Below are 27,824 nucleotides of genomic sequence, written 5' to 3'. Positions count from 1 at the left end.
AAAAAAAGATTAAATGTTACTCCAATGAGTTCTAAACTAAAACTAAACCCTCACATTTATTCTACCTCGGTTGGCGGTGTATGTTTGTGGGAGCTGTCTGCGTCCGGCTGGTGTCCGATGTCGCGCGACCGTGCTGTCTGCGTTGTCGGCCCGGCTGGTGTCCGATGATGCGCGCCCGTGGGAACTAGAAGAGATGGAATGTGTCGCGCTGCAATATGATAAAGCATTGTGTCGTGCCAGAGCTGGTGTCCAATGCCACATAACTCCTCCAGGGGGTGAAAAAAAAAGCGTGTCCTCATGCGTTTAAACTGTCTTCGAGATTATTTTCTCTACGATGGTTTCGTGACGACTTCTGTGAGCGGGATTTCCTCTTTTCTATCTGATTTGATATGGCTGAGATGAAACGACTAAAGTAAAAATAGACAAATATGATAATGGCAATAGATACTGTAGTGGACAGTCCCAGTCCAGTTAATAAGCTCCAATTCAAGTAATATTTTTTATTTTGTTGCAAGTAGTATGTGTTCGATGTGTTTGCGATTCGTCAATGTTCTATCATCCAGGGAGGCTAAAGGAGTTTCGACAACTTTTCGATGAATTGCGATGTGTGAATACTGTCCCATATACAGCTGGACTCTTGACATGGATTTCTTCTGATGTGAGCTTTTGTTTCTGAATTGTATGGTGCAATTAGAAAAAGTTAATAAGAAGTTTCCATTCAAATGTCGATCGTTCGGCTCCACAATCGGATGTTACCAAATGATCTTTTGCGTTTTCAATAAGAAGTTGATTATCACCTATCATTTTAGCTGTTGTTTTCGTTTTCCGGAACTACTACACAATGGCTCTCTTTCCCCATTACTAATGGAGCGATGCAGTTATCAAAAAATCCATGATATCAGAAAACTTTGTACGTATTTCTCTAGATTCTTGTTGTATATAGTTTCTTTTTCTGTTTCACGAGTTGCCTGGATAGTCTTTGATTAACGAGTTATTGTGATTCAGTGCTAGTATTTCTATTACTTTTGACTCCTCTTTTTGCAACTCTGGCACTTTAAGTATGTAGAGCAGTTTGTTGTTGTTGACTGCTATTTTAGGTGTGACATAGAAATGATCTCGTCAGGAATATCGCTTTTAACCCTTGGTCTTCTAATAGCTGTGTATAATAGCAATTTCGCGTGGTGATAGAAGTTTGCTGCTTGTAATAGACATTTTGGATAACGATATCGCTTCTTGTATATCTTCTAATATCTTGTTAATTGTATCTATATTGATAATTGCCGTCAGCATGTCTAATTCATTAGAAGAATGTCGTTTCTATTTTCAATCATCTGCTTCATTTCGTTGGTGAGGTTTTTTAATTTTCATTCCAAGATTTTCATTTACTAGGAATTGCTGATAATACTCTCTATCAAATCGTTCATTGTACTGTTGATGATTTGCAGGTCATGTGCATCCGGGCTTCCTCCAATCCATTTCCAAACCGAGCCTATAGCTTCTACGCTTCTTATCAAACGCTTCCTTGTCTTATGAGATTAAAATTAGAATATAAGTTTCTAACCTTATGCTTCGCAATTATTGATAGAGGACTATTGGTTGGGCGAAAAGCTACTTGAGTTAATAGGTGCATTGTATTTTAATTTCTGTTATGTTTACCTCATGTTTATATTGATATTACCGATTTGAATTTTGCAATTATGTTTCTCTAGAATTAAAATTGGTTGATCAATCAAACTAGTTATTTTAAATTCTTGGGCTTTAATATGAGCTATCATTAGAATGACCATCAACATAACTATTCTGACGACGTCTTGTCGTGCAGCAGAAAAAAAATTTAAATTCAAATTATTCATTTTTCAATTAACAGTTTAATTTGCTATTTCCTGTGATTCCTCGATTTCTTCTCGATTATTTCCTAATTTAAATGCTTTAAATTTAAATGAGCGACAATGAGTCGTTCCACTGCGATCCTTTTGTTTTCTTCTTCTTTAGTTTTTTTTGCTAAAAAGAGAATGAAAAAAATAAAAAATTGTGCTCAGCCAGTCGTCTGTTCTTTTTTTTTCTTTTTTTTTGTTGAGACGTCAAATTCTGTAAATATATAAAAAATATTAGTTTCATGAACAATTATGTTCTTATGCGTTTTATTTTATTTTTATTGCGTTTGACATTTCTTGGTCCAATTTGAATGGTTTTTTTCATTATTAACCAAACATTTTGATTTGAAAAGCGTGGATCTAGCTTTTTTCTAGTGTTTTTCTTTATATAAACATCATGTCCTTCATTTACAGCAGGTGCAATTTCTTTTTTGTCGTTATTTTTCTTCATTCTATTTGCAGCTAGCTGAAGGTTCTTTTTTACATTTTTGAAAATTTTGTCGGCGTTATCGGCTATATCTGGTGGGTTCATCGTATACCCTGGATTAAAAATAATTTCATTAGGGGTATAAGTGGTGACTGAATGAACAGTATCGTTGTACATTGAATTTGCTATTTTCCACTATTTCAGGAGATGAATTATTGATGAATTTGTGTTTGTTGGTATTATAAATTTCAATGATAGTACTATGAGTTTTTTCTATTTGGCCATTTGACTCTGATGAGGAAGCGAATTCTATTACGGTTCCGAAATTAGCTAAAAGTCTTGGAACTGAATGCTAGTAAAAGCTGCTTCATGGTCGCAAATGATTTTTCTTGGTGGTCTAAATGTTCTGAAATACTGTGAAAGGGCATTCCGTATATCTGTCATGTTTCTAGATTTAATTTCTATAAGTTGAAGGTGCTTCGAAAATGCACAAATTAAACAAAGGTAGTAGTGTCTATCCATGCCGAAAATATCCATATGGACTCTGTAAAAGGACCATTTTCTATTGGCCTTGGTGAAATTTTTATATTATATGGTTTTCGTTCGTATTTGTGTTGAGTACAAATTGTACATGAATTAACTAATTGTCTGATTCGTTTGATCATGTTTGGGAAAAAGTAAGATCGTTTAATCTGACTTTCGACTTCGGTTATGCCTCTATGGCTCTATCATGTTCTTTTCTTATGATAATGTCTTGCATTGTTTCGGAGTAACGTACGTCTTCAACCATATTTTTGTGTAATAATGAAATGGCATTTTGTGTTGCAGAAGCATTCTCTGTAAACTTCTTGAATTAAATTAAGTAAGCATTCCGGAGCTAACACAGCATTTTGCTTTCCATTCGAATGATCTTTCAAAAATGTTGTAACTTTTCTATTATCAAACGAAGTGGAGCAAATAGTTGTTCGCTTATAGTTTGGAAAAATTTGTTCCGTGATAACGGAGTCGGAGTCCGTTACTTTAAAAATGATTTGATTTCTGTAACTATTAATAGCTCTTTCTGTAAAATGCATATAATAGTCATCGGATGTGTTTGCTGAATGTGCTGTTTCGGAAGAAGATGAACTGATATTATTTTCCACAGATACTTGATCAACAGAAACAACATTTTCTAGTTGATTGTTGTTAACTTCGACTTTTCTACTAAGTGCGTCTGCCACAACATTTGTCTTTCCTGTCTTATAGATTACGTCGTAGTCGTAATTTTCTAAGTCTAATCGCCAACGTATCAATTTAGCGTTCTTATTTGAGTTTTTTAATGTAAATAAGGGGTTTATGATCGGTAACCAAGGTGAAATTGTTACCATACAGGTACGGCTTAAACTTGGTTACTGCCCATATGATGCTAGTGCCTCTTTTTCTGTTGTGGAGTAATTTGACTCTGTTTTGTTTAGAGTACGGCTTGCGAAAGCTATGGGTTTTTCTGTTTTATCTATTACTTGTGATAAAACGGCACCGAGGGCATAATTGCTGGCGTCAGTTGTTAATATAAAAGGAAGTTCAAAGTCAGGATAAGATAAGATTTGATCTGAAACTATTATATTTTTTAAATGTTTAAAGGCTTCCTGATATTCGTGATCATTAAAGTTTACTTTTTCATCCTTCTGTAACAATTTGGTGAGGGGTTTTGTTAATTTTGAGTAATCTTTAATAAAACGTCTGTAATACCCTACGAGTCCTAAGAATTGTTTTATTTCTTTTTGATTGGATGGAAGTTTCCATTCTTGAATTTTTCTTATTTTTTCTGGGTCAGGTTTGATTCCGTCAGGGGCAATAATGTGTCCAAGAAATTCCGTTTCTCTGCGAAGAAATTCACATTTGTCTAATTGTATTTTAAGATTGAAATCACTTAACCTCTTAAGGATTTTTGAAACATTGTTGAGGTGATCTTGAAGATTTTTGCCAATTATGATTATATCATCAAGATACACATAGCAGATTGATCCAATATAGTTTGATAAAACATTATTCATCGCACGTTGGAATGTCGCTGGGGCATTTTTCAAGCCAAATGGCATTCTCGTAAATTCAAAATGCCCTAAAGCTGTTGAAAACGCTGTCTTTTTTTGATGGTCCATTTCGATTTGATGAAAACCTGATTTCAAATCTAAGGTGGTAAAATATGCTGATTTGCCAAGATTATCTAATATTTCTTCTATTTGTGGGATGGGAAATTTATCGTTAATGGTTTTGTCATTGATCTTACGATAGTCAATAACAACGCGCACTTTACGTTTTCCTGATGCGTCTATCTTTTTTGGAACGACCCAACTGGCGATGAGTAAGGGCTAATTGAATGTTGTATGATTCCGTTATCGAACAATTCCTTGATTGCTCTTCCACATCTTTTTTAAAAACGTGTGGATACCTATATGATTTTGTGTAAACAGGTTTTCGTCAGTTGTTAAGATTTTATTTTTATTAAAGATGTAGATGTAAGTTTTCTCTCCAGCCCTAAGTAAAACTGTTTTATTTGCAAGTATTGTTTTGAATAATTCATCCCTCTCTAGTATTGACAAATGATCTGTGCGGATTATTTCGCTAAGCACTTCATTTGTAACGCTACGCTCTGGATGTAATGGGATTGGGGAAATCGTTTCAAAATTATTTACTATTATGTTTAATTTTCCTTTGACATCAGGTATTGTTTTTTTTTGTGCTTAAAATTTTTGCTGTCGTTTTATTGTTATTAGCTCTATATAAACCTGGCTCAATAACAACTCCTTTACAAAGTTTTTGAAACGTTGGTACGAACCAATCGCCAGTAACGGATGTTTCCATTTCTAAGTTATGCGAAAATAATTGTTTATCGGGAAAATATTTTTCATATTTGAATTTCATGCTTCCTATTTCAAATGTCTCTTCTTTGAAATTTATTATTGCTTGGTTTTTAGCCATTAGTTCTGAACCAATGAGTGCGTCGAAAAAATTATGAAATTTTAACTCATAATAGGTTTGATTTGGAAAATTATCACCGAGTAAATTAATACGTCCTTTCGCCGTAACGTGCTTACATCCAGCGGTGTTTTTTATTTTGGTTTCCTTTACCTTTGTTGTTTGTGGGAGAATGCCCGGCCGTATTATATTTTTATTTGCTTCAGTATCGATCAAAATGTTTGTGGGATAAGTTTGAATATTTGATATAATGTAAGGCAAGTAATTTACGTGTTTTTGTTTTCTGGATGAATTAAGCAAAAATTTATGTCTAATTCATCCTCAGATTCAGATTCTTCGTTATCGGAGGGTTTTGTTATTTCAGAATTAAACAGCTGTTTCTTATTTAAAGTAAGTCGACTTTTGGTAGAACCTATTTCCATCGGTTCGGGTCAGATTCAGATTCGTGTCAACTGGTTTACGAGGTTTGTAATCCTGTTGCTGAGGCTGTGTGATTTTTGTATTGTTAAATTTCCTTTCTGTTTGTTTTTTATTATTTCCTTGCCCTGCGGTATGTGAGGTGCCTAAGTATTGTTTTGATTGTGTTAATTGAATATGGGTAAGGTTTCTGTTAGATTCATTTGATGTAAATTTACATATAAATGCATACGCATTTTCGATTGATTTGGGTTCAGCAGCTTGTACATACCCAAAATAGAGTTTCTGCAGCCCACTGACGTATGCAGCTAGACTATATTCGTCTATAAAGTCGTTTATGGCATCCCAATGAAGATTGTACTTAGGATTTTGTTTTGCAAACGATTTTATATTGTGAACCAGTTCCTTAGTTTTCTGATAATGCGTGTTTGCGTTACCATCCATTTTGTTATGCCAGAGTTGGCAGTTATACGTGGAAAGATCTTGTTTATCTCCTAGAGATGTTATCAAAATTTCTTTCACTTCACTGAACGTTTTTGGGTTGCCGTTTGTACAAATTACATCTTTAGCATGCCCTCTATTTTTGTTTATAACAGCTGTCACATAATTTCAAATATTTGTGGTGACACAAGGTTTTCAAATAAACGAAGAGTTTTTTTCTGCTGTTTCTATCCAACTTGCGAGTTGCTTTTTATTGCCATTAAATATGGGCAACATTTTATGGATCAGGGATACGGAACGGATCACCTGATATTGTCACTTCACGAGGAATAGGATCACTTCGTTGGTGTGCTATTCCTTGGTTTCCATTTGTACTTTGCCATTGCAACTCCTGCTGCGTTAATCTTGCACTTATGTTTTCGATGGCTTGTATCATACGAGCCATCTGATCATTACCACTCTCTTGAGTAGTTTGAGCTTGAGGTTCCATGTTTAGGTGCTCAAATGATAACTGCAAATTTGCAATTGGTATGTGCGAATATTCCTCAGATACCGTACTTTCTTCTGATTCGGAACTTGTTTCAGATGTAAAAATCCTTTCCTGAATCAGCTGTTGGGCCTTTTTGAAAGCGTTGTTCTTGATTTTTGGCATAAAGAAAGCCAATCCTAAAGCTCTATCTGGTAGTGGCTCTAGGTACGTGAATGAAAAGAAATTTATAAAACTAGTGTGATGCGTCTATCTGATAGTGCGCACTCACATTAATTTTAAATTCTTTCACCCCCGATTTCTTGTGTTATTATTTAGGTAGTTTGACTGAACACGATTTCACGCACAGAAACTCAACACTAAATACTTACACGGTTGATGTTGAAGTCGTGTTTGGGCGAAGGCCAAGAAACAATGACGGTGCTCCGTGTGCGTCTTAGCGGGGGGATCCTCAACTCCTCAGCGACGTTGCCATCCTTGGTGCTTGTGGATGCTCGATGCTCGTAGATCACGATGCACTTTGCGGGATCACTGTTGTACTGTGTTATTAGTTCAGTACTTTCCACTGTTTCTCACTATGACGTCACTTTTCTTTAGTGCCTAGCCGGCTGCGCCAATTATGCGGTGTACATTTATTATTCGGCTATTTATTAAAAAGATTAAATGTTACTCCAATGAGTTCTAACTAAAACTAAACCCTCACATTAATTCTACCACCTCGGTTGGCGGTGTATATATATATATATATATATATATATATATATATATATATATATATTATATATATAAATATATACATCAACACTAAGTGGCACCGTTTCGTACTGGTTTCGTTTCGTTTCGATTCATTAATATTTTAGATTCATGAATCTTAAGAGATTCTAAATTTATAATATTCATAAACTCGACTGAAAATCCATATAAATGAATCTCAACGAAAGATCCATGAAACCCAACACTAGTTGTGAGTAGTATAATCACTTTGTCGTAAATTCTTATTTTGCTTTTCTCATTTGCTTACATGCTAAGAATATAAAAATATTACAAAAAGCCAAGAAACATTTTATTGCACCATTCTGCATTAGGCGTGTCTTCTACCATTCTTCCAACCAGATATTTAGCGCTCACTTATGGAAAAAATATTCATTCATTATGGAAACATATTGAACCATTCTCATGAACGTTTGAAAGTTATCCTATATCTATCTGACGTTTTGTAGTAACGTTGCTAATCTCCCCAAACGATTTGTAATATTCTACCGAGTGGATCAAATAGTCCATTATTTGATTCAAAGCTATGTTAATATAGGATGTGTCAAACAACTCACAACCATTTTCTTAAATTCAATACGTCCGTTGAATATTCTGTGCTATTCCTACCATTTCCTCAAATCTCGAGTTACCTATTTCCATCCCTCGCTAGGCACATTCGTGATATTAAAACAACATAAATCATCAATGTCTATCAGAAGTTCAATGAAATAATTAAAAGTTTTGCTTGTTCAAAAAATGAAACGTAAAGACGATGAACGGACGAGCTTTCTGCATCTCATTCTAAAAATGGCACACAAATAATAGTCCAGCAATAACTGAACTTTATGAGCTTCAGCAGGCTATAGACCGATAGCATCGTATACATCCACTAACCGTAAAGATATCGCGCTTTGATATCACGACGCCCCTTCACAGATGAGTTTGTTGCCTTTGTGGTAAAAACAAACCATCAAATGTTGGCAGCATAAAAAAATCCAAAAAACTTTACAAAGATAATAACAATGAATATATAGGAGGCTGATCAATTATCATTTTTATAGAAAAAAAAAAGAAATGTAGAAGAGAGAACATGGCTAGTGCATTCAGAAACAACTAATTGTGTAGTTAAGAAGATAAACGGGATGCGTCCGTCTGCTTCGAGTGCTCCACTCCGAATGCTCTATAATTATCTTAAATCTAATCTTTATCCTAGTATAATCATGTTCTTAACAATCATGTTCCAAGCGTCCTCGCTTGGTTTTAATGAATCCTAACAAATAACAATTAATTTTTTTATCCTTGATTTATGAACCTTAAAATCAAACGAAACCCTAAACGTTAGTTCATTATCTTCTTTTACTTCAGAAGCTTTAAATGGTTCTTTATCTTTCGTATTTCGTTGCGTAACTCTTACAAATACTTTTTCCCCAGGGCTTAAACTAGGCGGTAGTTCTCTATTCTTATTTCCATTTTCTATTAATTCTTTTTGTTTTTGAAGTCTTACTTTTACATTTGATTGCAGTTTGTTGAAGCATTCTAAAATTTCATCCGTATCGGTTTTCCCTTGAACGTTGAAAATTAATTCTCTTGGTCTGTAGCCTGTAACCGAATGGATAGTATGATTATAAATGTCAACTAGTACATTGATCTTATCGAAAAATTCCAAATTATTGTATCTTCTATTTAATGTTCTATACAACTCTATGCTGCCGGTCTGGTGGTACAGTCGTCAACTCGTACGATGTAACAACATGCCCGTCATGGGTTCAAGTCCGGAATAGACCGTGCCCCCATACGTAGGACTGACTATCCTGCTATGTTAACAATAAGTCACTGAAAGCCAAGCTCACTTCACTAGTGGGTACAGGCAGGCCTTGACCGGCAACGGTTGTTGATCCAAAAGAAGAATATTGGCCTTCCGGGAACATACCGGATGACTGGAAAACCTGTTTCACAATTCCCATTCCAAAACCCAATAAATCACCACATGCAATAGATACCTACCGCCCCATTTCTCTCCTGAATTGCATTGGCAAAATCATAGAGAGAATGGTAAATAGAAGACTGACACAAGAATTAGAAGACCGTAGGCTCCTTAGTACTAATCAACACGCCTTTATATATATATATATATATATATATATATATATATAATATATATATATATATATATATATATATATATATATATATATATATATATATATATATATATATATATATATATATATATATTATATATATATATATATATATATATATATATATATATATACATCAACACTAAGTGGCACCGTTTCGTACTGATCCCTCTGTGAAGATCACATGGTGGTTATGGTATTTTTGCTGTATGAGTTAAAAGATGAAGATCATATGGTGGTTATGGTATTTTTGCTGAATACAGCAAAATGACGGTTTGCAATGACACTATCGCCTTTGAGCAATGACACTTGACGAAAACCCCAGTAGCACAGCGGATGGCGGTATGATAGAGTGGTGCAATTTGTGTTTGGAAATTTTCCCGTTGCCGGGATACTATTTCGATGCCGTAGAGTAGTTTTGGTGGAAGCCAGCTATTGATGATTTGAAGTTGTGTTTGGCGGGATGCGCGGTGTTGACCAGTACAAAGCATTCTGAAAAGATTTATTCGGTTCTTCGCTTCTCTTTTGACCCGTGTAGTGCGTGCTTTAAATGTTAAGTGACGATCAAAATTCACTCCTAGGATATCGGCTGTGTATGTGTTTGGTTTTACTGAGTTATTGTATGTTATGGGTTTTAGTGTATGATAGTTGCTATTGCAGATGTTATGTATTTTGGATTTGGAGTGTGAAATTGTGTGAACCTGTCCAACGTGACCATTTCTGAACTATATTGACTCTTGTAAAGTTGTGCGTGATTCGGTTATATTGTTGGATGCTGAGATAAGAACTGTATCATCAGCATACATGAAACATCTAATGTTACTGGGCATGCGGCGGAAGAAGGATTCTACACTAATCAGGAAAAGAGTGGGAAAGAAAATGGCACCCTAGGGTACACCATTCTCTTGGACATGCAGGTCAGAAGATTGAGTTCCAATTATAACTTTAAATGTGCGATTTGAAAGGAAGCTTTGACCATACGCTGTGATACGTCCTCTAAACCCCCACATATTGAATTGTTCAAGAATTGTATGTCGCCAGATTATGTCAAAAGCTTTTGATAAATCTAATATTGAACAGTCAATGTGGTGGCCTTTGGGGTAGTGTGTTTCTAAAAGCTCATTAAGTTCGGCAAAATATGTTTCAGTACCTTTCCCACCTCTAAAGGCGTGTTGATTAGTACTAAGGAGCCTACGATCTTCTAATTCTTGTGTCAGTCTTCTATTTACCATTCTCTCTATGATTTTGCCAATGCAATTCAGGAGAGAAATGGGGCGGTAGGTATCTATTGCATGTGGTGATTTATTGGGTTTTGGAATGGGAATTGTGAAACAGGTTTTCCAGTCATCCGGTATGTTCCCGGAAGGCCAATATTTCTTCTTTTGGATCAACAACCGTTGCCGGTCAAGGCCTGCCTGTACCCACTAGTGAAGTGAGCTTGGCTTTCAGTGACTTATTGTTAACATAGCAGGATAGTCAGTCCTACGTATGGGGGCACGGTCTATTCCGGACTTGAACCCATGACGGGCATGTTGTTACATCGTACGAGTTGACGACTGTACCACCAGACCGGCAGCATAGAGTTGTATAGAACATTAAATAGAAGATACAATAATTTGGAATTTTTCGATAAGATCAATGTACTAGTTGACATTTATAATCATACTATCCATTCGGTTACAGGCTACAGACCAAGAGAATTAATTTTCAACGTTCAAGGGAAAACCGATACGGATGAAATTTTAGAATGCTTCAACAAACTGCAATCAAATGTAAAAGTAAGACTTCAAAAACAAAAAGAATTAATAGAAAATGGAAATAAGAATAGAGAACTACCGCCTAGTTTAAGCCCTGGGGAAAAAGTATTTGTAAGAGTTACGCAACGAAATACGAAAGATAAAGAACCATTTAAAGCTTCTGAAGTAAAAGAAGATAATGAACTAACGTTTAGGGTTTCGTTTGATTTTAAGGTTCATAAATCAAGGATAAAAAATTAATTGTTATTTGTTAGGATTCATTAAAACCAAGCGAGGACGCTTGGAACATGATTGTTAAGAACATGATTATACTAGGATAAGGATTAGATTTAAGATAATTATAGAGCATTCGGAGTGGAGCACTCGAAGCAGACGGACGCATCCCGTTTATCTTCTTAACTTACACAATTAGTTGTTTCTGAATGCACTAGCCATGTTCTCTCTTCTACATTTCTTTTTTTTTCTATAAAAATGATAATTGATCAGCCTCCTATAATATTCATTGTTATTATCTTTGTAAAGTTTTTTGGATTTTTTTATGCTGCCAACATTTGATGGTTTGTTTTTTACCACAAAGGCAACAAACTCATCTGTGAAGGGGCGTCGTGATATCAAAGCGCGATATCTTTACGGTTAGTGGATGTATACGATGCTATCGGTTCTATAGCCTGCTGAAGCTCATAAAGTTCAGTTATTGCTGGACTATTATTTTGTGTGCCATTTTTAGAATGAGATGCAGAAAGCTCGTCCGTTCATCGTCTTTACGTTTTCATTTTTTGAACAAGCAAAACTTTTAATTATTTTCATTGAACTTCTGATAGACATTGATGATTTATGTTGTTTTAATATCACGAATGTGCCTAGCGAGGGATGGAAATAGGTAACTCGAGATTTGAGGAAATGGTAGGAATAGCACAGAATATTCAACGGACGTATTGAATTTAAGAAAATGGTTGTGAGTTGTTTGACACATCCTATATTAACATAGCTTTGAATCAAATAATGGACTATTTGATCCACTCGGTAGAATATTACAAATCGTTTGGGGAGATTAGCAACGTTACTACAAAACGTCAGATAGATATAGGATAACTTTCAAACGTTCATGAGAATGGTTCAATATGTTTCCATAATGAATGAATATTTTTTCCATAAGTGAGCGCTAAATATCTGGTTGGAAGAATGGTAGAAGACACGCCTAATGCAGAATGGTGCAATAAAATGTTTCTTGGCTTTTTGTAATATTTTTATATTCTTAGCATGTAAGCAAATGAGAAAAGCAAAATAAGAATTTACGACAAAGTGATTATACTACTCACAACTAGTGTTGGGTTTCATGGATCTTTCGTTGAGATTCATTTATATGGATTTTCAGTCGAGTTTATGAATATTATAAATTTAGAATCTCTTAAGATTCATGAATCTAAAATATTAATGAATCCATTAAAATTCATATATCTCTTGGGATTCATGAATCTTTAAAGATGTATAATCTCCAAAATATTGAATTTGCCCAATCCCACCTACAACTTGTCGTTAAACTGTTGTCGGTTCAACTGTGTGGTACTTTCCAAGGAGTCTCAAATGCCTGTATAGGCTGGCATGACCACGTAGGTTGTTACGCCAAAAAGAAGAATAATAAAAAGCTCAAGCTTTATGAATTTTACAGATTTATGAATCCTTAGAGTTTCCTCCTTAGAGAACTTTAGAGATTCATGTATCTTTTGAGATAATTATTCTTTCGAGATTCATAAATCTTTCTCTTCAAAACCTAGGCCTCTAAAAGGGCTCCTCTTTCTCCGGGGAAGAAACCTCCCTCCCTCCCAAAAAACCCCTTCACAAACCCCCTCCCCCCATCTCCCATCCCTATCCCTTCCTTTTCCTATCCACTGAAATCCGAGGTAGAGGAGCCCCTTCTCTCACCCGATAATGCCCCCGTGACGAAGTGAGAGAGGAAGAAAACTTCTAAATCACAATGACCGCATAAACCACACCTTGTTTTGTATCAACTCCAAATATTCATTCTACAAATTCCCATCCTCCATGCAATAACAATGCACCATTTTGCCATATCCTGGAATATCAGGGGCATGAGCCGTAACTCTGATGAACTAAACATTCTAATTACCCGCCACAACCCAACAATAGTCGCTTTGCAAAAAATAATGACCATACCAAATCTTAACAGTTCTCCATTCAATAACTATACCTGGCCGTTGGCATAGGCATACAAAAACACATACCCTCAAACCCTCTTAATATTTCTACCAACATACCCGCAATAGCCGTTAAAATATCTTCACCAATAGAATCCACAATTGTTAGCCCGGATTTTTTTTTTTAATTTTGTAAATAAAGCGATTGAATCACAGTCAAAAATTGATGCCTTCGAGGCAAAAATTTATGCGCACTGTCAAAAATTTTTGCTTTAAGGCAACAATCGTTACATGCTGTCAAAAATTGATGCCTTTGAAACAAAACTATGTGAGTTAGAATCAAAATTTAGCGGCTACGACTGTATTCAGAGTCCGCGAAGCATAAGCAATTGGCCTGTCTTTACCAATCTGGCCCTGACATAGCACTGCTCCTACTGCGAAGTTACTAGCGTCGGTAGTGAGAATAAATTCCTTAGTGTTATACGGGTAGGCTAGAATAGGATCCATTGTTAATAAAGATTTACACTTCTCGAAGCATGCTATTTCTTTGGATGCAAATTGGAACTCAGATTCTTTGCAAAGTAATTGTGTTAGAGGTTTAATGAATTTAGCAAAATCTTTAATGAATCGCCGGTAGTACCTAATAGTGCCTTAACAAATTTTTAAGCTCCTTTTCAGTTTTCGGCACTGGCCATGTCTTAATTATTTCTATTTTATCGGTGTTTAGTCTAACACCAGCTTCAGACACTGTGTGTCCTAAAAATTGAACTTCTCTTCGGAAAAAGTAACATTTTTCAATTTAAATTTTTTATTTTTTTAATTAAATTTTTCGTAAAATTTTAAATTTTTTAATTTAATTTTTAGTCTAGCATCTTTCAATTTCTGAAAAATTTTACGAATGTCTTTCACATGATCTTCTAATGAACTAGAAAATATAATTATATCGTCCATATAGACGAGACAACAATATCCAATAAACTCCCTTAAAATTGCATCCATCAATCTTTGGAATGTTGCCGGGGCGTTTTTAAGCCCAAAAGGCATCCTATTAAATTCAAATTTCCCTGATTCTATTGAAAAAGTAGTCTACTTTATATCTTTTTCTTCCATTTGAATCTGATGAAAACCAGACACGAGATCAATTGTAGAAAAATAGTTAAATAGCTCGTCCTTATTTATCAAAGATATCAGTGATATCCGGAATGGGATATTTGTCTGAAATAGTATTACTATTGAGTTTACGATAGTCAACTACTAGACGATATTTCTTTAATCTTGCAGCGTCAGCCTTTTTTGGGAATATCCATACTGTTGATGTGTATGGGGAAATTGATTCCCGTACTATACCGTCTTTTAACATTTTTTTCTCCTGGTTTTATACCTCGCTTTCAAAAATTTGGGGGTATCTATATGATTTTGTATAGATGGGAATGTTATCTATTGTTTTTATATTGTGCTTGATTGCAAGAGTAAATGTGAGTTTTTCATTTTCAAAGTGTATTATTTCTGTATGCTCATCAATTATAGATTGTATTGCCTTTTGTTCTTGTTGGGAAAGATAATTGTCTATTACTTTAAACTTTTTTCTAGACAGCTCAGAAGATCCTTCTGTTTCTACAAATTCTTCTTCGTGCAGATGAAGCTCATTGAAGTTAGTTTCTTGATCCATTTTATTATTTTTACTGCAACTAGTGTGCTTGTTCCATCACTACTGTAAATTACTGGCAGAATGGAATATGGTCCGCAAACTGTTTCTTCACCAACAACAGATCGCTTTTACTTTTTGTTTCAATTTTGATGAAACGTACTTCGTCAGTATTGTTAATAGTCTGATAATTTGGATATTTCATTTTAATTTGATATTCATTCTTTCCGATCTTAAGCATGTTTTTTCATATGTCAAAATACGCATCAAGGTCTTGAAGTGTTTCAAAGCCCATCAATCCATCATAATAATTGTGAAAATGGAAAATGGAAAATTTAATTTTCTTGTTAATGTTAAAGATGTCGAGATGTGTTACTAACAAAAATGCCATTTTTGTCTCCACAATTTTCAAAATTTGCATTTTTGAGTATTATGTAATTTTTGTTCGACCCTGTATCCACCAAGAATTTAAGGCTTCCTTCGCTTGAGATTATTTCCAGATAAGGAATGAAATTATTTTGTAATATTTGGAATTTTTCGATTGGAAATATTTGACCTATTTAATTTGCCTACCTCATTAGAGTTATGGTCTGTACCAGCATCATGGCTATTAGTGATGGGCAAAAAGGCTCCGAAGCCGGAGCCGGCTCCGACCGGCTCCAGACAATTTCGGAGCCGGCTCCGCTCCGACGACTCCGGAGCCGGCTTCGCACCAACAGCCCCGGAGCCGGCTCCGCACCAACGGCTCTGAAGCCGGCTCCGCTCCGACGGCTTTAACACAATGGACCAAAAGAACTTTTTCAATGAAGTTTCAATCGAGGAAATCCGTAAATAGCGGAGTAGGTCATGTTAAAAAGAATTTATCAAAAAAAAAACATAGATTAGTTTTGAATATTGTTAAGAAAGACGAGACTAACGAATGCTACACAACGTCATGCATTTCAATACTGCAAGCAGATCGTGTGTTAGCTTCCGCACGTGCCAGAAGATATATTCGTTTTTTTTTATTACGCTATTATACAATGATGTTTCTATTGGACCATTAGTGCGAAGCCGTTGGTCCGGAGCTGTTGATTCGTCGCCGGCTCCGGAACGGTGGGCCCGAAACCGGCTCCGCAGCCGTTGGAATGGAGCCGTGAGTGCAGAGCTGTTAGTCCAGAGCCGGCTACGGAGCCGTTGGTGCGGAGCCGTGGATGCGGAACCGTGGGTGCGGAGCCGGCTACGGAGCCGTTGGTGCGGAGCCGTGGATGCGGAACCGTGGGTGCGGAGCTGGCTCCGGAGCCGTCGGAGCAGAGCCGGCTCCGAAGCCGTTGGTGCGGCGCCGGCTCTGGAGCCGTTGGTGCGGAGCCGGCTCCGGAGCCGTCGGAGCGGAGCCGGCTTCGGAAAAAAATCGGTTGGTGCGCTCCGAAACGCCCATCACTAATGGCTATTGACCTGCATTTTTGCTAACATTGTTCTCATTGTTACATCGTCATCTCTCTTACTCGTCGGTTTAAATTTATCTGATCGTGTACGGTCGTAGTTTGAGACAGGTTTGTTACCGCGTATTGCATTTCTCTGTGGTTGTGATGTGCTGGAGTAATTCGTACTCTTTCTGTACGCCGCGTTCGTGTACTCTTTTACTACTGAAAAAGCCTCATCCAAATTTATCGGTTTACAGCTTCTGACATGCGACACTACTGGACCATCTAGTCCATCGACGAAACGCGTTAGTGTTAGTAAGCTAATGAACTTATTCATTGCCTGGCTGGGATCCTTATAGTCTTCAGTATTTGTAGTTACAGATTTTATGCGTGTATCGAGTTTTTTTAAAGGTTTGATACAACTCTGTTAGCGTTTTATTCCCTTGTTGTTCGTAAAAAAGTGATTGAACATATGACGTGAGATGTCGTTTTTCACCGAAGCAATTCTGTAACGTTTCTTTTATCTCTGGCCACGTGTAAAAAGTTCCCCGCAGCTATCAAAGCTTCTCTCGCTTCTCCTAATATTTTGCTCTTCACTGCTCGAACAATAAGTTCGTACGTTTGTGTGCCCTTATAGGTGTCGAAAAGATTAAGCGTTGCTTCAGTATCTTCTATCCAAGCTTGTGTCTCATTTTTGTTACCATGAAATATTGGTAAATTGTTTATAGGATCTGGCGTTTTAAAGGAAAGCATTGGATCATCTTTTACAACCGCCCTCATCTTATTCATTTCTTCGACTAGGCTATTCTGTGTATCGGCTAAACGCCTTTTGTGTTCCAAGAACTCTTCTTGGGTAAAATTATTTTCGTGATTCATCGTGTGTGGTGGATTTTGCACTTTTTATGTCACTCGTGTCAATCTACTTACACGCTTTATTTGTGCTTGTAGTTGTCTGTCGATGTGGTCTCTTCTCTATTATGCGTAGGTGGTACGCTGTTTCTCAGCAAATTCCGTGCTTGTACGCACTCCGCTCTCGAGCAATTTGTGTCCTTCGCTTTGATTCTCTCCGCAACTCCGCTGATATGCTCTCAGGGATGGATAAACCGCGATGAGAAAGGATGCTTGTTCGCTTTAAGACTGCGCCAGTTAAGAAGATAAAAGGGCTGCGTCCGTCTGCTTCGAGTTCTCCACTCCAAATGCTCTATATTTCTCTTAAATCTAATCATTATCCTAGTATAATCATGTTCCTAACACTATCGCATACAAATGTGTGCGTAACGTGTATATTGCTATCCTTGTGTATTGTTTTCTAAATCCTCTTCAAATCTTAAATCAAAATTGAATAACTATCACTGCCCTTTTATCGGAACACGAGGCATCGAACGAGCATATAGGATCAATGTATCTTTTATATAAAATATCAAGTTCGGTGAATAGAATTGATACCGAGTTAGTTCTAGAAATGGAGAAGGAAGAACTATAGAGTACTGGAGAGAAGTGATAAGGCGAGTAGTCAGCACTATAAAATCGTTAGGCCGCTTAGGTATGGCTTTCAGGGGACATGATGAAAGTGAGCAAAGCAATCGAAAGGGAAATTATCTCTCTTGTCTTGAGTACTTAAGTGAGTATTATGATTTTTTGAAATTACATTAAAAAAACACGGCTATTAAGTAATGTCTGAAACTATGTGTTTGGAAATGATTAAAATTAAGTTAAGTAGTGAATAATTTTATCGATCGAATAATTAAACAATTGTTTTGCCAATTTCAGAAGTTTCAATGGAGTGAAAAAATTAGCATGTATTTTTAGCTGTAAACAAAAGCTTTTGAATTTCAAAAATGTCATTATTTTCGCTCAAGAAACAATCAATTTACACAGTTTTTGTATTTTTTATGAGATGTGGGATATCAATTGCAAAAAACCTGCTTGAATACCTTGTAAAATTGTCATGATTCCTACAGGAGTAAAAAATTGATGACTTACGGACGCACAGATGCGCACAGATGCGCACTGTCAAAAACTGGTACCTTAGAGGCAAAAATTGATGCGCACTGTCAAAAATTGATGCCTTAGAGCCAAAATAAGGTGGCAACGACTGTATCTGGAACAAGAAAATCTGGCAAAATTAGAAAAATTGGGATTAAATATTGCACACTGTTGGGGTCAATCATTTGATAACGCATCAAATATGTCAGGAATATATATGGGCTTACAAGCTCGCATTAATCAACACAGTCCAAGTGCCATGTTCATACCGTGCGCGAATCACTCTTTAAATGTAGTAGCTAATTTTGCTGCTGAAAATTGCAAAAAAGCCTTTAACTACTTCAGTTTCATACGAAAATTGTATAAACTTTTTTCGTCATCAACTCATTGATGGAAAGTGTTATTGGATAATTAAAACAAGGGTCAACATCAATCAACCGTATTACTGAAAAGATGTTCTGTCACTAGATGGTCAGCTAGAGCGAATGAAGTTTCAGCATTAAATGTTGGTGTTAAGTGTTGTGTTTAAAAACTTTTACTTTATTGAAACACTTAAAACTTTACATTATAATAAATGCACACGAAATATACATATGTTAAAACGTACGATACTTTACAACGTAGGCCGCGCGCCAGCCGCACCGAGCGCCGCTGCCGAGAGCTCCTGCTCGATCGGCCTTCGTGCACACTCTGCTCGGCACACACTAAGCCTTACGCGCTTAGTGTGTGCGACAGTGTGCGTGTACACACTGTCGTCCCCCTGGACGTTGACCACAACATTAAGGACATCCAAAACGCATTATCAGATATTTGTAACGATTATACATCGTTGAACATTTTAGTATATGTTTCTTGTATCGTAATCGAAATTGAAAAGTCAGTTTCGACCAGTAGACAAATCCTTTGTAAAACATCCCGCTGTGCAAAGCGACGGAAGAAATTATGGCGTTTGGAGAATTTTATCATGCCCTCTTTTTCTCTCCAACGGCAAATTTGTCAAGCAGCTCGTCGAGCTACCCGTCCCTGGCTCCGCATCATACCCCTCGCCTGAACGTGCTGTCGAAGATTTGGATGTGTTGGTGCGTCAGACCAAGGTGTATGAATATTAGGAGGTGAAGTGCTTCAGAGCAAGGTGGAATATAGAGGAGGTGTATTCTTAGCGTTTGGCATGTTGCCATTTTGAGATTCAGTTTGACAACAGCCGTCGATATTTGTCTACAGGCAGCAGCCGCAATATCACGTTGAAAATGCCGATTTATAAAGTGTAGATGCAAAATACAAGTTTTTAGAGCTATACAAATATTTGTTGAACGAAAACAATTCATTTATCATACCCGTATACCAGCAACATTCGTCGCATTTGACAACTGCCGTCGATCCTGGTTTTGTGCTTTTTTTCTAAAGCCTTGATGGTCAAATGCTCTGTATGACGACACCTCCTTTCTACCCACTTTGCTTCAGAGCGAATTGACATTTCACGACTTGACATAACAATACAGGTGTCCCCCGAGATACGACTGTATTTGGGACCGAAAAAAAGGCCCAACGCAAGGCGTAAGTCGAAAAGGTCGTATGTCGAATATCTGTCAATTTTAAGTTTATAACCGAAGTTGAAGAGTCGAAATCTATCATATCGTGTTTTTATTTGAAACAATGTTCGATAATGTATTAATTTTACACAAAAAATCGTTTACACGATATAGATATACAATAACGGGTAGTAGTGGAATCTTTGGAAATGTGTGTGTAACGGTTATCAGCTCAGAAATTCAAAAATATACATCAATTTCTTCTCGATGACAACTTTTCACTGTCAAAATAAAAATCGTCGTATCTGCGAATCGTCGCAACTCGAGGGGGTCGTAACTCGGGGGACGCCTGTACTGGGTGCTTCGGTATTAAAATCTGGAAGGGCTGGAGCGGGGTATAGAAAATTGTATGCGATTTGACATAAGAATACTCAATGATGGCGCCCGGTAAACGCGCTAATAATTCACCTTCTAAATAAACACACCTTGCGTCAGACGGCCAATCACTGTCATTCGTCGTCCGTGCTTTTTCCCTCCATAGCGCTATCTCTTTCTCGCGTATGGTCAATGCTCATGAGTTGCTGTGGCGCTTAAAAAAGCCGGTAACAAACATTGCGGCAATGCTCATGAGTTACTGTGGCGCTTAAAAAAGCCGGTAACAAACATTGCGGCAATGCATTTGAATTTTCACAAATCAAACAAAAAAGCGCAATGAGTTCAAACGCTGCAATGTAAAAATGACTACAGAATCGCTAGCTCACAATGGAGGGTTTGCTGTGCAATGCGTAGAACCCTAATCCGCAACTTTCCGTTCCGCCGGCATCTAGAACGCAAGCTGATTGTGAAACCAGCATAATGGAAAGTTCACTGGTAGTAGTGGGTCAAGTAGCACTTTTTACCGTGTGGTGCGGTGCTAACACACACAATTAAGTGTGCGGTGTTATGGTGGTACCGCTTTTGAGCAACCGCACGATTTTATGCAACCGCACAATTGTGTGGTACCGCACAATTTTGTGGTACCGCACAGTTTTGTGATATAGTTTTGTGCGCGCACTATTTTGTGCTACAGCACAATTTTGTACAAGAGCATAATTTCGTACGTGCACAATTTTGTGCTATGATGCAATTTTGTGCGCAAGCAATTTTGCGATAGAGCACAGTTTTGTGGTAGAGCACAGTTTTGTGGTAGAGCACAGTTTTGAGCTATATGACAATTTTGTGGTAGAGCACAGTTTTGCGCAACTGTAGTAAGTGTGTTACCACTTTGAATGTGCGGTTCTACATTCTTGTGCTACGTCAGTTTGGTTAAGCGGACAGTTTTTGTGATGCCCTTTTTTTAATTGAGCACAATTGTTGGGCTACGCACGAAAAATGTGCTGCACATAAACAGTATACTACGCACAGTTTTGTTGTAACGCGTTATTGTATTCTTCTGTAGTTTAAAATCATTGAATGGTATGAATTTTAATATGAAATACAATATTTTTACTTTACAATAAATACTTTTATTCACTTTGAGCAAAGAAATCATCTCCATCAAATCGATGACGTTAAAGATCATGTTATTGCTGTTATTGGGGCCCTTCACGATTCTAGTCAGTTTTTTGTATGGAGTTTGACAGTTGGAGGCTGAAATCATGTAAACACTCCATACAAAACCACACAAAAAACTAGCCTGCAATTTTCAGTCTAGATTATTCTAGCCTCAAAGCTAGAATTAGATTCGAGTACCTGCTCGAAAACACGGTGTTGTTTACATTTACCCCAGGGTGCATCAAAGAGATCACGTGGTGGAATCTAGAATCAAAGTGTATGTAGTCCAGGTGGTCTCATAACATGTTTTTAAACAAAATTTGAATATCACTTTTCAATAGAATGGGTGAAAACTTTTGTTCAAACAAGCTTTCTTGCGACTTGACGAATACTCAAAACACTCTTAAAACATTAATTCATAAGCAGAAGCGATAACAACCAGCCTTCTATATTCATACACCTTAGGATAAGCGCACCTGTATATTATACACACTTAAATAGCTGCCCGAAAACTGCTATACAATGCAAACAGCTGACAGGCTGAAATTTCAGCCTACGAACTTACAACGGAAAGGGCCCCATTGTTAGTTTTATTTTTCTTCTTCTATTTGGCGTAACGTTCTACGCGGACATGCCGGCTTTCGAGACTGTATTCATTATCAAGCAGCCGGATAGTCAGTCCTTGCTACGAGGAGAAAGTTGTAGGCTTGAACCCATGACGTGCATGTTATTGAGTCGTTCGAGTTGACGACTGTACCACGGGACCACTCCTCATATAAGTTTTATTCTAATACAATATCATTACAGGGTTTACCTAGCCAATCCGGCATCGTTTAGATGTTATTGGTCGCCGTAAATACTTATTCGGGCGACGTAAACCCTCAATTGGACACCTTGATTTCTATTCGGGCTCTGTAAAGAATGAATAGGGCATAGTAAAGAATTAAGCATCTTGGATTTTCTTATTTTCTAGCTGATAAACAAACCTTTATTTTTAGCGTGGTGTTTAACTTATCTGTAAGAATATTGACTATTTGTAAGTGAATTTAATTTAGCCAAAGTGAATAATTTTTGTTATTTATATTCAAATTCATAACATTTTAACAATAAAAAAAAAACAGAAGAAAACAATAACGCGTTACAACAAAACTGTGCGTAGTATATGTATTGTTTATGTGCAGCACATTTTTCGTACGTAGCCCATCAATTGTGCTCAATAAAAGCGCATCACAAAAACTGTCCGCTTAACCAAACTGACGTAACACGAGAATATAGAACCGCACATTCAATGTGGTAACACACTTACTACAGCGCAAAACTGTGCGCACACAAAATTGTCCTATAGCTCAAAACTGTGCTCTACCACAAAACTGTGCTCTATCCTCAAATTGTAATCTATTACAAAATTTTGCTCTACCAAAAATTGTGCTCTTCCGCTAAATTGCTTGCGCACAAAATTGCATCATAGCACAAAACAGCCCTAGCCGCAAAATTGAAGATTTCGGACGTCGTGTGGACGTCGGGTGAACGTCCACACGACATCCAAACGACGTCCGGTTTAAGAGGTTACTCGACCAAGCGAATTGTTTTAGACGGGTTTTATGGCAAAAATTGTGGCGGATTGCCCAGGGTTGTTGTATCGAATAGCAGACACAAAAAATAAATTTTATGGATGGCTGAAAAAATAATCTTGCCCTCCACCTTACTCCTTCCTGGTCGGTAGTTGCGATCACACCAGCTGTTCATATGATGGTGGTGGGAGTGATATCGCTTATCTGCTGTCTTCTTTATACGTTCTACCAGATCATACGCGTTTTCAGTGACGTCCTTCCCCACCTCCTTCGTTTTCCCAGCAGTTATTGGGGAATGCTTGACCTTGTGTTAGCGCGCTTGACTTGGGGTTATTGTTTTTTTCCTTCCCGTTTTTTTTTTGCTGCTGATGTATTGCGCGTTGGCTAGAGCGCCGTCGTTCGAATCTGGATTTGATCAACGCGCAAGTTGTCGTGTGGATCGATTTACCGTTCGAGCTATTTGCCGGATCGATTGAATGCATGCTTCGTACTGGTTTTATGTTATTTGTTAGTGCAGTTAGTTCCCCTTGTGCAAAAAAAAAACAATTCAAACAAAAGATCATAAAATGCACTAGTCCGCTCATGTTAAGCCAACCAATGCTTAGTTACAGTCAACGGAAGGTCAAATATTAAAATGAGGGATATCATTGAACACATGTTGTCTTTCCATCATTTTTTTCTTTAATAATGTATAAACCCTCCAATCTTCTCCCACCCCTCCCTCCCTTCCTCTCTCCCTCCCACCGGATTGAAGGTTAGGATTTAACCACCATGGTGTACCCTTTTAATTCTAATTACCGGGGAACGTCTCCCCCGCCTCTCGCTCGATGCTGTAAGCGAGGAGCGACCCGCCCCGGCTTGGCTGACGCACGCATCGCTCGCTTTGCCTGGCTTGCTCCTTCTCTCGCCTTTTTTGGAGACGCATTATCGTTGCGGATGGTGCTGCGCAGCCATGTCGCTGTCTGGAGGATGGCATAGAAAGTTGTGTTCTAGCCCGTCGCTGTCCTGGCGATTGACGCAGGATGCGTAAGTGGCGTGTATGCTGCATGCATAGTCGATAGCGCTGCGGCTGCGCTCGGGGATTGGCTGTAGCGACCGGCCCCCGGAAGCCTCTAATGCCGGTGATGCAGCCGGACCTTTCACGCGCCAAGCTGCTTAACGCGTCCCCGCATTATATGGATGGCTTGGTTGATTTCGGCTGCCCCTCGTTGTCGTGCTACCCGAACACAACACAACAACATACCCGTCCTAGGTTCAAGCACCGTATGATCCTAGTGGCAAAGGACTGGCTATTCCGCTATGGGTAAACCAATTAGTAAGAGGTTACGTCAACTCGCACGATTTAGCAACATGCTCGCCATGGGTTCAAGCCTCATCTGGACCGTCTATCGTAGCAACGGTTAATTATCCGGCATGACCGCGTAGGTCATTGCGCCAAGAAGAAGAAGTGTCTGAGGCTGGCAGAAAAGCAATGGTTACTGTGTCAAATAAGAAAAGATGTAGAAGCTTTGTACGATCCGCAGCTCATAAGATTGATGTGGACAATGTGGACAATACAGAAATAAGCACAGAAAATGCATGTTTATCCCTTCCTGTATGTCCTCCCCGTTCCTGTATGCTCCATCCAATTCGCTTCGCTCTCGTCCCCTATTGTTTAGAGCCCATCGTCGCTTCGGAACAGTGAACGCTACTACACGTAATCCCCGCTTTCATCTTCTCATCTCACCTCTTCGACTATCACCCTTCCTGCTCGTAGGCTCCCTTCCGCTCTGGTTAGTTCCCCATTTATTTACTCCCTTTCTCCTTCTTTCCTTCCCATTCCTTTTCTTTCGTATTGCTGTTCAATAGTGCTAACATAGTTTAGAATAACAAATGTAAACTGTATTTGCCGTAAGCTTTAAGGCAAACAATAGTGAGGGCAGGGGCGGATTAACCAGAGGCCAAACCAAACTAAGCGCTCGCGTGGGGCCCCGACGAAAGGATCCAGCGTAATCCTTCTCTGTCGGAACCATCCGTAAACGATCCAGTTCATTTGTGTCCGCTCGAACTCGTTGCACCCACGGGTCGGATTGGCGCCTGCCGAACTACCTAGCGCACTCGCTGACCACATACTAGCGCTTCATGGAATCACTTGGTCGATTGCACCCCGTGGCCGATAAGACCCCACAGCTTCCTACCATCTCCCTGCTCTCTTTGTTGTACAGGTTATTTCGCCATCCCCCACGCACTGAGGCCGCGTGCAGCATTGCAAGCTCATAGCCTCCCGTACACATTTTCTTCTTCTTCTTTGACATAACGAACAATGCTGTAGACAGGGCTGAAACGACTTCTTAACCTTACTCAAATCACGCTATCGAATAGTCGGTTCTTTCTATCCGGGAAATTGTTCGAATAAGAATCGATCTCGTCTGGCCTCGTAGGAACCGGTCTCATCACAGCATGCGTTCAGTGAATCGGGGCGCTGGTCGAAGAGAGCACCAGAGTGACGATGAAAAGATTGCAGCTGATTGCCGTTTGGTTTAAAGAGTATACACCATGCGGCATTTGATTGTTGCTCGACCGCATAAAAAGTTTACCAAAATATGTCCCAAATCTACAAACATCATAATACTGTGTTTGTGGTTGTGTTAGTCACAAAACGCTTTAGAGCATCAAGAGGATTCGCAGCCAATGTCACACACGGGAAAAACAAGGACAAAGAAAACTCCCTCACGTGCGAGAAAGAGCAGCAACAACCATACCGTTAAGCCGCTAACATGGCGAGAATGCGACGGGACATCATCGTCTGTGAGCGAGAGTGAAACAGAAGTCATAACCATAATCTTCCCACCCATAATCAACAACCATAATTCGTGTGTGTGTGTTTGCCCCATACAAATGGCATAATTTTTATTTTCGCTTGGTCGAAAATCGCGGCGAAAACCCGATTTTGCGGCTGGGGAGTGCGCGCGCAAAATAGTACGCGCATAAAATTGTGCTATAGCACAAAATTGTACGGTACCACAAAATTGTGCGGTACCACACAATTGTGCGGTTGCATAAAATCGTGCGGTTGCACAAAATTGTGCGGTTGCACAAAAGTGGTACCACCATAACACCGCACACTTAATTGTGTGTGTTAGCACCGCACCACACAGTAAAAAGTGCTACTTGACCCATCACTAAACACCCGCTGCGCAAAGCGACGGAAGGCGTTATGGCGTTCTGAGAATTTTATCATGCCTTCCTTTTCTCTCCAACGGCAAATTTGTCGAGCAGCTTGTCGAGCTGCCCGTCCCTGGCTCCGCCTCATTCCCCTCGCCTGAGCGCGCTGCCGAAGGTTTGGATGTATTGGTGCGTCAGACGGCCAATCGCTGTCAGCCGTCTTTTTCCCTCCGTGCTTTTTCCCTCCATAGCGCCATCTCTTTCTCGCGTGTGGTCAATGCTCGCGAGTTGTTGTGGCGCCTAAAAATGCCGTTAACAAACATTGCGGCGATGAAGTTACATTTTCACAAATCAAACCAAAAAAGCGCAATGAGTTTAATCGATGCAATGTAAAAATGGCTACGGAATCACTAGCGCACGATGGAGGGTTTGCTGTGCAACGCGCAGAACCGTAATTCGCTCTAACACGTTCAGCCCGGCGCTGATTTTCATCAACATTCCGTTCCGCCGGCATCTAGAACGTAAGCTGATTGTGAAATCGGCATACTGGAAAGTCCACTGGCAGTCCCTGGGGCCTGCCATCGAACTGAACGTGCTAAGCATTAAGCATAACACTAAGCTTTTGCTTTCGTCTGTTGTGGATTACATAGATCTACCAATACATAGATCGACCAATGCTAAGCATCCTGCGCATGGTTGTGAGTGTGCGTGTGTATGCAAAACTGTCGCCAAATGTAATTTCTTCCGGAATGTTATGATCCATCGGTCAAAGAAAGGAAGGTGTTCATGAAAGGCGGAAAGACGAATTGAGGCCCCTGAGGAGGGGGTACTGACACACAGCTGTTGGAAGATTGAACAGTATACTTAAATTGCCAGCGGATGGGGGAGGGGAGGGGGGTGGTGGCCATGGGACCCCTACGATCATCGGTCACAGGCCCTAAAATTGTTGTCGCCATGGGGGGAGGGGAGGTGCAAATGGTTCTCCAGCCACGGGGCACCAACGACCATCTTTCCGGGGACCCTTGTCGCTAATAATCTGTCCACTTGTAGACATACGGCATACTACAGACTAGAAATCTTCGGCGACCGCCTAGTCCGCCTACCGTTAGGTCCACCACTGGTTCATGACGGTGTTTTTTTCTATCGTGGAGGTGCATCCTTCCCCCTGCCTGCAGCGTATGCATCGGGAAGCAGACAATGTGGCAGGAGACAGTGTGGCAGTATGCAAGTTACCCGCTGGATAGGAGCGGTCCCGCGGCACCGCCGTCATTCCTCACATCTGCATGCCCGTCGTGGGTTCTAACCGCGTATGAACCGTCCGCCGTAGCAAGGGCTGACTATCCGGCTACGTGCTACTCAAGACCTGAAAAGGCCGGCATGATCGCGTTGGCTATTACGTCAATAATAATAATAATAAGAAGAAGAACTTAGCATAGCAGTCCACACTCGGGGAAGGTTTTTGTTTTTACTTTGGTGCTGCCGGGTCTACCGCTGTGGCGCGACAAATGCACGGAATGCACTCGACCAAAACATGAACCTACCGATCCGAACCCACTCCAAGGCATTGTCTGTCAATCGGCGTCATGATAACTACTCCAAACCAAC

The 27,824-nt window shown here is 38.9% G+C and overlaps 1 protein-coding gene across 1 annotated transcript in view; it reads left to right on the top strand.

Annotated features, from left to right (window-relative positions):
- LOC121588256 (homeobox protein Hox-D9a) overlaps window positions 1-27,824 on the top strand; it is a 149,775-nt gene that overhangs the window by 93,528 nt on the left and 28,423 nt on the right. The gene's annotated exons all lie outside the window — the stretch shown is intronic.

Source organism: Anopheles merus, chromosome X (genome assembly GCF_017562075.2).
Source record: "Anopheles merus strain MAF chromosome X, AmerM5.1, whole genome shotgun sequence".
Taxonomy (NCBI): domain Eukaryota; kingdom Metazoa; phylum Arthropoda; class Insecta; order Diptera; family Culicidae; genus Anopheles; species Anopheles merus.
This window is presented reverse-complemented; position numbering and strand designations above follow the sequence as displayed.